Source organism: Tympanuchus pallidicinctus, unplaced genomic scaffold (genome assembly GCF_026119805.1).
Source record: "Tympanuchus pallidicinctus isolate F22 unplaced genomic scaffold, pur_lepc_1.0 scaffold15, whole genome shotgun sequence".
NCBI lineage: Eukaryota > Metazoa > Chordata > Aves > Galliformes > Phasianidae > Tympanuchus > Tympanuchus pallidicinctus.
Window position 1 is genome coordinate 18173541 of NW_026294669.1, and position 14047 is coordinate 18187587.

The 14047-nt window shown below is 38.7% G+C and overlaps 1 protein-coding gene across 5 annotated transcripts in view; it reads left to right on the forward strand.

Moving 5' to 3' along the window:
- CERS6 (ceramide synthase 6) overlaps positions 1 to 14047 on the forward strand; it is a 113243-nt gene that overhangs the window by 66175 nt on the left and 33021 nt on the right. The gene's annotated exons all lie outside the window — the stretch shown is intronic.

The window sequence follows — 14047 nt, forward strand, 5'->3', positions numbered from 1 at the left end:
TACTGTAAAATTACTACTGTATTGTTCTGTGCATTTTTATCATTTAATTTTCCTTTAAATGGAAAGTGCTCTTAGATGACAAAGAAAAGAATATTGCATTCTGGCCGTATTATTACAAAGTCATCTGCAATACTGTGAAACTTAGACTTAATTGAGTCACTCTTCCTATTTTAAAGAGCAAGCGCACATTTTCATTAATGTGAAAGGGAGATTTCAATGTACTCAGTTCACCTGTTTCTGTTTTAGCTGTGTAGTATCTCAGCAGGCTAGTGGGTTGCACAGCATACAATATAGATGCTGCCCTGTGCTGACTCAGTAAAGCAATTTAATTCTGCCACAAATTATTTTGCCTAAAAAAAAAGCAGTACGTGAGGCTATTCTTTGACACTGGTGTTCTTTTTCATTGATTGTTCCTGCAAACAATATAGCTGTGAAGCTTAATTGTACCTCTGTGAAGCCATGGAAGGTACGGATTTGATTGTTTACTTGTTTCTCTCTCTTCCTGGTCTGGCTTATGAAGTTTTGGAAAGAATAACCTGACCTTGGAAAGTTTGACATGTTTGAGACCTCTGATAGATTCTACCTGCAATGCAACATTTGTTTTCTAGTCTCTTTATTTGAACACTGACCATGGAAATCTCATGGATTATCTGACGATGAGTGGCTGAAGGAAGGCACCTTGCAATTCTCTTGGAAAGGCTAGCTTGTTATAAGAGCCCTCTTCCCCCATGCTCAGTTTTTCTGTATAGTGCGGCCCAGAGTTTGTTGGCACTGGAGACAGCAGGACCATTCTGGGGCGAAACTTCATTTTATAAAGACTCTCCTCTTTCTTTTCCCATGTATTTCTCAGCTAACTCTTATTTCAATATATTTCTCTTACATTTTGTTGTCAGATCACTGCACTGCTTCTCAGCCCTTCCTCAACTGCCTTAATTAGTATGAGGAATGGATTCTGGGATTCTGGGAAGACTGCAGGTTTGGTGTGGTCCTATGGACAACAAGACGTCTGCTTTGTTTCCTTCCTTTTCCATTGCCATCTTTGTACCATCACCGTTCTGTATTATCTACAAATTTTCCCAAAGAAGCTGATAGCAGTACATGGCCTTGATTTAATGATCTTGGTCAGTAGTCATTTCTGCCCTAGCAGAAATGCACCAGATTTCTCATCCTTCCAGGAGTTATTTTTTCCCTTAATTTCTCAGAAATAGGAAGATAATCTGAGGAGTTTTATTTTGGTACACCACAATTTCTGAAGTGCTAACAGGAGCAGGGCTGAAAGAAAGTAGAAGGCTTTTTGAGTGAAACAGGCAAAATGAGAATATCAGTGATGCTCCTATTCCAGCAGTAGGGCACTGCTGGCAGTAAGACTATCAAATGCAGATAATGATGAGCGATTCTACAAAAGCAAAGGAAGGGAGAACAACACACTAATTTAAAAATATATCTAGAATTGAAATTTCATTTTGTTTGGGATTCAGCTGGCAATATTTAACTACCACTGACATCAGAGTAATAAATGAATGCTCTGTAATCAGGAGTTTGGAGACTAAAGCTGATAGGGAGACATGCCCAGTCTCATCAGTGCTCGTACCTTATGCTACTGCATAAACAGCCTGACTTCCAAAAAGATAAGGATTTTTCCATGTTCCGTTTATAAAAATAGCAGATCCAGATAGAATATTTCTGGAAGTGATTTAGTTAGGCAACCTTAGGATTAAAATAATTTAAATTCATTTGGAAACTAAGATGGTTCATTCATACCTATAGCAAAGCATTTAGAACAGTACTCTGCTATTGCTAGGGGCTTTTCCTGTTTTGCTGTTCCGATGAATGAAGCAATCCTTTTTTCCACAGCTAATTGCACTTGAGGAAAGAGTAGACATTTTATATTAGAGCAGGTTATTAATAACCCAACTTGTGCTTTGAATTGCCGTTATTAACTTGAACTCACTATAGAGGCAGTGCCTTGAAGCAGAATATCTTTATCCACATTTAAGCTAGTGGGCCTTTAGATCACTACGTATAAGAGCTTTGAGTCACAAAACTGCTGTTTTACCTTGTAAGTACAAGGAAAAGGAAGCTTGCTAGTTAAACAAATACATTATTGGTAGTTCAGTAAGCTTTTTTTTGTTTTGTTTTTTGTTTGGTCTTTCTGTGTTACCTCATCATTTTATCTTAAGACGTTCACATCGTTCCTGACTGTTGGTGGTCTCAGTTTCTGGCAATTAAAAATGACAGACTTTAGCACAGGAAAATATTCCTTTGGGTTCAAATCTAATTCAGAGTATTGCTTCTGTTTTTTTTAACTGCTGCTGTCTTAAATACAGTTTCACCAGGGATTATATGTATTTTTTTTCCCTACAGATTTACAAATTTAGGAAAGCAAGAAAGGCAGCCAGTTCTCTTACCCAGTTACTGTTTGTTGTGCACAAAACTTACTGTTCATGTTAATCCAAAATTTAATTAAGTTTAGCACCAGCATAGTTCCTCTGCTCTCATCTCTACCAGCCACTCTTCCTGTTACTTTTTTTAGCAAAATGAGTTGCATTTAAGAGCAAAAAATACAAATGGATCAAATACATCTGAAGATGAAAAATGGAAACACCAGAAAGTTTGTATTTATGCACAACCTAACAGGAGGAGAAAGGGAAAACGAGGAGGAAGTTACATGAAAGTTTGTGTAGACTTGGCCAAAATAGTTTCCCAAATCTGTAAAGATGTCCATCTTTCTTTGCCCAAGTGAAGTAAATGTTCTCACAGACACTGACTCGGAACAAAGCAGGAAAGAATTTCCTTCAAATGGCATTCTTATTTTTACATTAGCATTTTCCCCTATGCTTCTGTTATGTTAGAGAAAATTGCAATGAGAGATTCTCTTCATTGGGCTTTTTCCCAGGCACTACTGAGTGCTTATGGCATAAAATCAAATACACCAAGAAATAATTCACTACAAAGGACACCAGCACCTTAAGTGTGAATTGCCCTGATCCAGTCAATATGACGTCAAAAAAAGGCAGCAGGTATCAGGAATGGGAGTGAAAGGAGCTGTTTTAGTCAATCCTTTCCTTTGTTGCTTAGATTATGCCTTATTTTAGCTGTTTCCACGGACGAAATTGCTCAGAAACTGCTCCCTTTCTAGAGACCGCCTTTGGTGTAGCCAAAGATGGGGGCTTTTAACCTGTCCATTGCAGAAAGCTGTCTGGATGAAGCTCTACATGTGAGCTCATCATGTGAGACTTGATTGTGTGTCTGTGAGTAGGCTGCTTGTTATATCAAGGCTTTAGTGGCAGCAATGTGGGGAGATCTCTGCCAAAAGATTTCCTCACCAGCTGCCTGTGATGGCAACAAATGCTCTTGTATCCTTAGGGTTTAAATCTTGACCCTGTAACCTAGAGAAGTTCTATTTCTATTTTTAAAAAATTTAAAATTAGCCATTGCAGTATCTTGCTGACTTTCAGACTGTCAGGGATTTGAGACCTTGCTACAATGTGCTGATGCTAAACTACAAAAAACACTACAATTGCAGGAGCAGAAAGTGGAGGGTGTTGTGTTCTGTTTTTTTTCCATGCAACTACCTTAACTATCCGGGTTTGTGCTTGGAATCATACCTCAGTGACGTCAAAAAAAGGCAGCAGGTATCAGGAATGGGAGTGAAAGGAGCTACTCTCAGGAAGAATTGTTTTGTTATTTGAGATAGACTTCTCATTTTGGGCCATGGCTCCTTTATGGCATGCAGTGAGTCCTAGGAAGAAAAGAAGCTCACAGGGGATTCCTAAAAGTCAGTGTCAGTAGGAGAAATGTAGGAAGGGATAAATGTTTCCCTTCTACAAATAGCATGGGAGTCAGCAGCTGGTCAGCATCAGCCAGAGGTACTTTTACAGCAGAGCAGCCACAGATAGTAACTACAATTACAGAAAGTAGATGTGTAATGGTAAGTTTAATTGCCTTTGGATAACTTAAGTATCAGAGCCCAGTGCTCTGAAAATCCAGGAGCTCTGTAGAAGCTGCATCCTGCAGGAAAGCAAGGAGCATTCTGAGATACTACAGTTCAGTACTGATCTTGGAGCATTACATAGCTACTAGGAGTGAACTGACCAATTATCTGCTTTAATAATTCCTTCTTAGGATTATTACTAGTTGCTTAAGTGTATGATAACTCTTTGCAGTTCACTCCCATGGCAAGCTATGGTTTACCAAGTGTAAACTTAGGCAGTTTACATAATCTCTTTTCAAAGTGATTCCAGGACCACAGTTGCATATTGCCTATCCTAATAAATTCAGATGTCCTTTTAGATGCAAATTCTAGGTTAATTGATGTGGTCTGGCTCTGCAATCAAAAAAACTCAAGGCAGCTGTAAAGCTAACAGATTTACAACTGCTTTGTTTCACCAAAGGCATCTGGAATGCTCTGCTGAATGGCTCTATTACATTTTATGCATTCTTCTTACTGTGCATATAGTTGTGTCACTAGGAAACCTGTTATGCACAAATGAATTGGGACTTTAGCCCAGCTTCTACAAAATTTACGTAGGCTTTCAGCTGCAGTAAACCGTCAGAGCACCACTGATTGCCCAACTTCATGACAAAAGAAATTTTGCTTACTAAAAAGCAAGCAGAAGAGGAAGTGCTGGAACAAGAAGGTACTCAAATGAAAACAAATTAGTTGATGGCCAGACTTGCTAGTAGGACTGTTGGCTGGCTGATGAGAGCAAAGAGAGGAAATGCTGTAGCTACCAGCTTCTCTCCAGCTGCAGAATTCCTTGGTTCTGTTTAAAGTGTGCAACATTTCATTCTAGGACCTCTGAGTGTCACCTGCAAGAAATGGTGCAGGCTTCTTTTCTCCCATCACCTCTATCCTTATGTAGATATTAGAGCCCTTTTCTACAGCTACCTATTCCTTTTGCTGTTTTCATTTTAAATTACTGGGGAGTAATTTTCCACATGATTTCTAAGTTGAAATTGGGATTATCAGCACAAGACCAACGTACATTGTATTTTTAAAGGGGAAAGTGGATGTATGTGGTACACTGAGTTTACTCTGCCTTTCCAGATATAACTTATGTAAATAAATCCAGATTTGTATTCATATTTTTCTAAAAATAATTTTGTGCACTCATACATTTGCATCTGAAATGTCAAGAGCATCATTCAATGATTGTTGTTAATCTTGGCCTTGGAGTGTGTCCTTCTGTATATTTTATTATTTTGAGTTTGTAGAAGTATAATTTTTAATTATATTTGGAAGTCAGCCCTGTAGATTGCTGAGGGGAAGGGCTGAATTTTCTGCATTACAGAAGTGCATTTTTCTGATACCTTGTTTTCGCAGACATAAAGCACTAAACTCAAGAACAACAACAGTTCCATAAAAACTTATGACAGTTTGCTTAGTTATAACATATGAAAAGAGAACCTTAGGAGATTCACTGGCAGTCTATCATGTTGTCTTCAGTTATGTTGTGAATGGTGCCAAGAAATATGAATGATTGCTTGGGTCGTTAAAGAATGATGAAAATGCTATTCCTGTTGTGAGAAGGAAACAAAACCACACGTCACTAGAAAGAAGAGGATGCAGCTTGATACAAAATATTCTAGATTCTTCTGTTTTCCATTGTCAGTTCTTGCTGATTTTGTGGGTAGGGGGAAATGTGTCTTTAAGTACTGGTCCCTGCGGAGAGACTTTTCTGATGACTCCGTGGTTCATCCTGCCATAAACAAAACCAGCCAGTGCCATCAGCTGCTACGATTGTGCATAAAATACCTGTCACAGCAGCCACTGGAGGCTGGAAGCTGTCTGATAGAATTTTTAAATGGGTGAGAGAATTTTTAAGTGGTATGATAAATACCTTAGTAGCAAAATAAATACAATCATAGCAACAGGTGATATTACTGTGATTCATATTCTATCTTACTGATGTTGGTTTTTGAAGCATGACGAGAAAAACACATTTCTAGGTGAGTAGAGTTTCTGAGACATGCTAAATATGAAGTCCTTGGAGGCTGGGCAAATTTAGTGGAAGGCAATCAAAAGTTGACACAGAGCATTTTGGTTGTTCCTCTGCAAATCTTCTAAATATCAAGGCAAAGTTGAATTTTCTTTCTGCTGGAGATAAAGTTGCTGCAAAATGCTGATACTTGTTTAAAAAAAAACAACGAACTTCACATCCTTGTAGAAAATTAATAAGTAAATAAACTGAAAGAGTTATGGTCAGAATATTGAGCCTGTTATCAACCTCTGAATGATCATGAACATGCAGCCAATGCTTGAATTGGCATAATGAAGCCATGGATCTGCCCAGAAGTTCAAAATACAAGTTAGTTTTCCATTTGAAACTGAAAACTGCTGATATGTGCTGGGTGTTTCCAGCTGCATAATTTCTCTGAGTAATCAGTTTGGATGGCTCAATAATGTTTTACAGGAATGTGTGTGTCTCATCGCCAGGATATCAAATGAGTTTTTGGTTGAGAGAGCCTTTCCAGAAATCTGACACAGAGTGAGGGTTTGAAACCTTGTATTCCCCAGTCGCTGTCCTGCCTAATGTAATGGCACATGGTGGAGGTCTTGTTTTCAGCTTTGTCACTTTATACTGTTAACCCAGTAAGCTCTATTGCTGAGTGCTGCAATGAATAAGATGTGGAGCAGTTTTGATAAGTGTCTCTCAGCTGCCCAGTACTTTGTCGAATAAACTTGCCATCAGAAGTCGCAGAAGCTACATCAACTGTATGACTAGGATAACTGATTTCAGTAAGGCAGCTAGCTACCTGTACGTGGATGGAAACACAGGCTAGTGCTAGTCCAGTTTTTGTGTGGTTAGTAGAATCTACAAGCTTTACCCCTATTCGTAACTGTTTTACCCCAGTGAGGCTATTTAAACAAGGATTCTAATTTCATTTTGCTTATATAAAATAATAGCAGAGTATCTACTCAGCATTTCTTGGGTATTTTTTAGTTGAAGCAATGCTTGGAATACATTCAGAGAGCTAATAAAGAGGCTGAATGAGTAAAGGATGCTAGTTACAATTCAATGCATTTTGCTTATTTTAATAACGTATCAATACACTATTTATGAATTATGTTACCAAGGAAGAGCTTCTCATTGTTTTCCTTTATAGTTTTTCCTTTGAAACAGCATGTATCTACTCAGCTATGACTTGTTTTATAGCAATTAATAGCTATGAGTTTCTTCTGTAGCTAAGAAAAAGAAACACACTGTATTTGTATGTTGTGCACAGGAGCAAGGGTTTTTGTTGGTATGTATTTTCCTTAAGAAAGAATGATTGCTGTAATCTGTATTTACACTGATCTCTGTTGAGCCAAGAAAGAAGAAGGGGAAAGGCCAAAGGAACATAGGGCCACTGTGAAATTTGAATATGAGAGACTCACTGACAAGTCTCTCAGCTTTAGCATAGTGGAGCAGTCATTTTCGCACAGCAGTATGGTGTCTCTAGAGTGGGAAACCACAGAAGGATACTTTGGGTTGCTAACAAGGTGATCTGACTTTCTAATGTCAACAGCCATTCAGCTTATCATGCCAAAAGGCTGCATGCATTGTAGAGGAAGAAAAAAAAAAAGTAATTCAAGTAAATCGCTTTAAGTGAGCACTTATTCAGCTAAATTATGTGCAAGAGGAATGTTTATTAACATATTGAATAAGAATAAAATTGGTAGGTTTCTTTAATTAAAGTAAAAAAAGTGAAGAGTGAGATACTATTTAATTTTAGTATGTTGAAGGTCAAGTAAATATAGTTAATTATGAATAACTTCCACTGATGTTATGAAAGGTGCTGTTAAATAAAGACTGTAAGTGGAAAATTTAAAATGAAGATTTGAAGTCTCCCCTCCCCTGCTGTTGCAATTATAGATAAGCTGTAAAGCTTGGAATATGGTGGAGTGTCCATCCCCACAAACAAGAGATTGCAGGCAGAATACAGTGAGAGCACACAGCTACTACTGAGGAAAAGAGGAAGTTACACATATACGAGATGACAAATGTTTAGGTCTAGGGATGAGAACAAGCTATGCACAGTATCTTGGGGGCTCAGCAAATAAATGCTAACGAAAAGAAAAGCTTCTGGCCTCAGCTGAAGTACTTAGTTATTTGAAGACCAACGGCCTGCTTTAATTTGATGTAAGTAGATATATGAGTGCTGTGACACATTCATGTTTGCACCAGAGTAAGGTGGGTAGAAATTTGATGTATTATCCTGACTTTAATTAATAGTGCCAATTTCTGTTGCGTTAAATAGAATCATAGATAGCTGTAAGGGACAAAATTTTGTAAAGCTGTATCCAAATGTATTAAGCATGATAAAATCTTGGCCTTTTCAGATTTTGGAGTAGGGACTATGTGTGCATTGAATGCTCAAAATTTCTGTGTTGTGCTCTTTTTGTCTTTGTAGGAACAAAAATATTCTAATTTCAAAGGCAACAAAGGCATCTTTTCAGACTGAGAATGTCTTGCTTTTGTTTGAAATATGGTATTGTGTATAAGTAGGCTTTCCTGAGGTGCGGGGATTCTGTTATGGCATGCTTGGATTTTCGCATGCTCTATTCAGGCAAAAACAGCTGGCCCACTGCCTTTATTCATCCATGGGAAAAGCTGGGAGATTTTTCTTACTAATCAGGGAATTGAGGAAGAACTCCTTTGGGAATTACAACGTGCCCATATGATCAAGAGTGAATCAGGTGCATAACAGCTGTCTGATACTTGAAACTGTCAGCTAGACGCTGTTTTGTAGAGAACTGGGGTTTGATGTCACTAGGCTAAAAGATGTGCCTCTGGAAGTGTTTCCTTAGCATGTTGCTCGTTTCAACTTTATAGGCTGCAGAAAAGAAAAAATGAGTGCCAGCAACACTATTCATCTTTTTCACACGTATCTTATTTATCTATAGACTCATGCTTCCAAGGATGAAAAGGATGAAACTGAATTACTGGGCAAAGCAACACCAATACATGTGGGCACAACTTGCCTGCTTGGATCCTAATTGTGCTCAGCACAAGTACAGATAGTTTAGTGAGTGACAGAGCAATGTGGAGTGAGGTGAACTGTGAAAGTAACTTCAGCTCTACACTAACAATCATTGTGCAAAATTGTGTGACCCACATGTAAGTATGTTCATCTTTAAAAACACAAGCTGTTCATAAAAAACATGCATGCAATTCACTTACCTTAAACATACACATTTGATGCCTGACTTGCCAGCAGTGTGGGGAAGACATGGAGAGCTTCTGTGTTTTAGAGAATCCAGCCCATGACCTCTGTTTCCTGTATTCAGTGGATTCTGCTGGGCACATATGAATGAGAGGCATATTCATGGTTGTTTGTATTACTGTGTGATGAACTAGAATTTAATTTGTTATTTTAAAATAATACTTCATCAGGTACTTATATTGTCTCTCTGATAAAATACACACAGAAATGCCTTTCAATCAAATCAACTATGGACTGTATGGAGAATAGATCACAATGGGAAGGGGTTTATTGTGCTACCTTTTTATTTTTATTTTTTATTCATCTACTTTAAAAACTATCCTTTCACATTGAAGATTCTAGCAGCGTTTTGAGCGAGGCATACAGTTTTTCATTACTTTGGGGCTAGTGAAAGCCAGGACCCAATTAGAAGCTTTCTTTACAGATAAGTAAAGGCAACTAGAGGCTTCTGCTTAGCATGCAAGCATCTCAGTTGTTCCCTTGTCTAGAGAGGTTTTTTTTTCTTTTTTCTTTTTTCTTTTTTTTTTCTGGAAGAATTCTTGAAAATTATTCCTTTTAATCACAGAGTTTGTAGAGAGGCTTGTTGGAGTTTTGATAGGTATTCCTGTAAGGACTGTAACATAAAAGAAATTTTTTCCTTAATGCTGTAAATGACAGCAGTTTTAACAGCAGCTTGTCATCCTTCACTGTCATTGATACTGTACTGATTGGTCATTTTATGTTATATAAGGGAAGATTTCAGTGTTGTAGGGCTGGTGCTTTGTGACATAGAATCATGCTTAGGATGGAAGGGACCCAATAATCAAATAATCTTGTTCTATCCTTTCTGCTTTGAGCAGGTTTGCCACCCACTAGATCAGGCTGGCTGAGACACTGTCCAACCTGAGCTTGAAGGCCTCCATAGATGGGGAATCCACAGCTTATCTGGGCAAGCTATTCCTGTGCCTCATCACCCTCTGAGTAAAGAATTTTCTCCTGACATCTTACTTAATTCTTCCCTATTCTAGTTTAAAGGCATTCACCCTTGTCCTATCACTATCAGGCTTTGTAAAAAGTTGGCTTTCCTCCTGCTTATAAATTCCCCTCTGGTACTGGAAGGCCAAATGAGGTCTTCCTGCAGCCTTCTCTTCTCCAAGCTAAACAAGCCCAGCTGCCTCAATCTTTCTTCATAAGATGGCTCCACCCCTCTGATCGTCTTCATGGCCCTCCTCTGGAGGCACTCTAAAGTCTCCATGTCTCTTGTGCTGGGGTCCCAAGGCATGAATGCAATACTGCAGATGAGACCTCAAAGGGGCGGAGCAGAAAGGGTCAATCACCTTCCTCTCCCTGCTGTCCACATCTCTTTTGATACAGCCCAGGATACTGTTGGCCTTCTGGGCTACAAGTACACTGTGCTGGCTCATGTCCAGCTTTTCACCTACCGAGACCCCTAAGTCCTTCTCTACAGGGCTGTACTCAATGAGTTCTTCTCTGTCTGTATATATATCTGTGATCACCTCAGTCCAACTGCAACACCTCACACTTGGCTTTGGTTGAACCTCATTCAATTCACATGGACTCACTTTTCAAGCTTATCCAGGTCCATCTGGATGGCTTCTCTTTCTTCTATTGTATCAGCTGCACCACTCAGCTTGGTGTGATCAGCAAACTTGTTGAGGGTGCACTCAATCCCACTATGTCATTGACAAAACTGTTAAAGAGCACTGATCCAAGACACCTGTGGGACACCACTCGTGACCACCTTCCACCTGGACATGGATCCATTGGTCTACAACCATTTGGCTGTGACCATCCAACTAATTCTTTATCCACTGAATACTTCAGCCTTCAAATCTGTATCTTTCCAATTTATAGTTAAGAACGTGGTGCAGGACTGTATTAAAGGCTCTGAACAAGTCCGGGAAGATGACATCAATTGCCCTTCCTTTGTCCTACATATTAGTTACTGAAGCTTTTAGCAGTTTTCAACTTCAGGATGCCCTTTTGTTATCAGGCTGCTTGTACTTCATCTCTTTCCTAGGCATTATATTTCCATTTTTCTTCTTATTCTTGGTATTTAATAGCACACTCATTATGTTTGCCCAGAAAAGATCTGTTGCAGAGTCAAGTGATAACGCTTTTCTTCCTGTCTGTCATGAGACTGTGCAGGGAGAGCTGGGCTTTGCTCAATAGTGAGTTTGTCTTGTATGGGACAACTTAAAGGTATATCCTCTGAGCATGCGGTTCAGCTGAGTCCTGAGAAAGGCAGCATTAAGTCTTTTCTGGTTAGCTTGCCCTTCATCATTGTGTCCAAATGTTACATCACAGATCCTTTCAGGATTCTCTCCTTCCAGCTGAACCTGCCCTGTGTATCCTAGAGTCGTAAGGTTCACAGAGTACTAGGCAAGGTGCTTATAGCTCCTACTAATACTATGTCTTTAAGGAGAAGTTAAATTCAGTTTACGGCTAGGTTCATTGTAGCGGACAGAGGGGAAGGCTGAGCGTAAATTAAGTGCTTTCTCTGTGCTCTTCACTAAAGCACACCAGGGCAACCATAACCCAAGTCCTATTCTAGAACAACAGTTAGAGTTGAATATGAGAAGCTTAGGCAAGTGGAGGAGAGACTGGGAAGGAAACAGAGGTAGGAGAGTAGTATAGATACCCTGCAGTCTTAGCCACTGTTGCCTGCCTGTTGCCCACTTAAAATCTAATTAGGTTTTCAAACAGCAGATCGGAAGCATTTTTTATGAGAGGGTAGCATGACTTTCTGAGTTGCCTTTGGCTCAGAAGCAGATGTTTTGTAGCGTATTGTCTCTGAGACTTAATAATAATGCATTTATTATATTGTTTCTCAATTTGTGGTATCCTTTCAGGATTTGTGGTAAAGTCTTGATGGATTCTTACAGTGAAACCTCTTTTATTTAGCATTCGGTATTTTAATTGAACGTAATCTCTACATCTGCAGCTCCTATAGCAGGCATCTCTCCTAAGAAGCCTTAAGATGTCATAGTAAAGGAGAAAATTATGGATTTTTTTTACTAGCACCTGTAATTTAGGTAGTAAAATAGTTGGGTAGGAAGCATATCTTATTTCTAGTTGAATGTGATATGAAAGACAGTCACAGCCTGGTTAAACTTGAGTTCTCCTACAATATTTGGATGACTCTACTTTAAGCAGCTGTCAGAAAAAATATTTGAGATTCGATGTATTATGAAGAGTTGTAGGTAGAGGGGCTGTATCTCTTTCAAGATACCTTTTTTGTTGTGTGAAATGGGAAGAACTCATATTGCAATAACTATTCAGGAGGTGTTTAAACCAATGAATTGCTTACATGAAATTATTATTTCAAACAGAGGGGTGGAGAGGTTTGAATGGACTTTCACCATTCTCACAGCCTCCTCCTTGTAAGAGATGCGTCAGAAACTCGTAAGAGATCTTTTATTTGTAAGTGTTGGTATTCTGCTCAAGCTATTGTAAGAATTATTCATTTCCACTTGAGGAGCAGAAGGGAGGAGGGGTACGTACAAATTTCTTCTCCCCTCCTCTTCCCTTCTTTCCTCTGGACATATTCAAAAAAGTAGGAAGAACCTCTAATAGTCAAATTTACATCACTCATAGTCAGGAAAGGTTCTGAGGATATTCTAGAAGACAAATCATAACTAGAACTTATGCATCAGTTGGGAATTGGGCTACAATTCTGACTGTAATTTGTACAGTCTTCTGATATGGTACAAATCCTTCCTATTTATAAAGACTCTACCAGCTTGATTTTCATCATAGGGCATTAAACTCCAGAACAGCATTCCTTTTAGTGTTTCTTTTATTTGGTTTGATGCTCCTTACAAACATTGCATTTTGTGTGTGTGTTGTTATGCTTTCCTGAACTGTACTGCTCCGCCTAATGGTGAAAACAAGAAAGTGCTCTGTTTCATGCACAAGGGGTTTGTGTGAAAAAACATGGTGTCAGTAGTACTTAGTGCTGTAACAGCATGTGTGTTTTAATCCGGGAGACCTAACAATGTTCTGCAACCTTTATACTTGGATGTAGGACAGCTAATGATACAAATATCCTGAATCCACATCTTTCTTTCATGTTTCTAATGAGATAACCTGAGACGCAGTCATACTTTGCAAGACATGCACATTGAAAAGGAGTTATTTGGTTACTGTTGGTTTGGCCGTGTTCTTACTGCCTATTGTGAAAATATTTAGCAGCTGAAAATGTTGGGTAGAAGAGTTTGTTCACATGATGATTTCTATCTATAGTCCCATGATTGCACAGGAAAAGAGAGAAAAGCTAAATAACATGTACTTACATGGCTTTATCTTGTGTGACACTGAAGAAGAAGCATTGTATAAATCTTGTGCAGTCAGGAGAAAAAAGAAGAAGAAGAAAAAAAGACGCAAAAGGGTTGCATGTCTCTAACTCAAGTTTTTTAGTTCGTCCTGCCTTTTGCAATGGAAGAGTGTGGTTTTTTGTGACAATAAATTTGTCTGAGGCACTTTTTATGTTGCCCTAAGATATCAGTATTTTCCATATGGCAACAAAATCTATAGTCTCTGGATGGTCATCTTGTCAGCCAGCAAAGCAAAAGGCATGATTCACTCTCTGGAGTGGATATATGGCTAGGATTAAGTATTGTGTGAAAGGATGCTTATACATAAGGGAAGTTCTTGCAGTCTGAGGTTAAGATTTCCTGTGTTGCTGAGAAGGTAATGTGAGATCTGACCATCTGTGCACAGGCTGATTGTATTCAGTCTGTACTCCTGTAAAAGCTATTTGTGTAAGGTCATAGTGCACTAAATGAAATTCTCTGTGCATGGGCATTTTGCCCTAATATATGTGTGAAACTTTAAA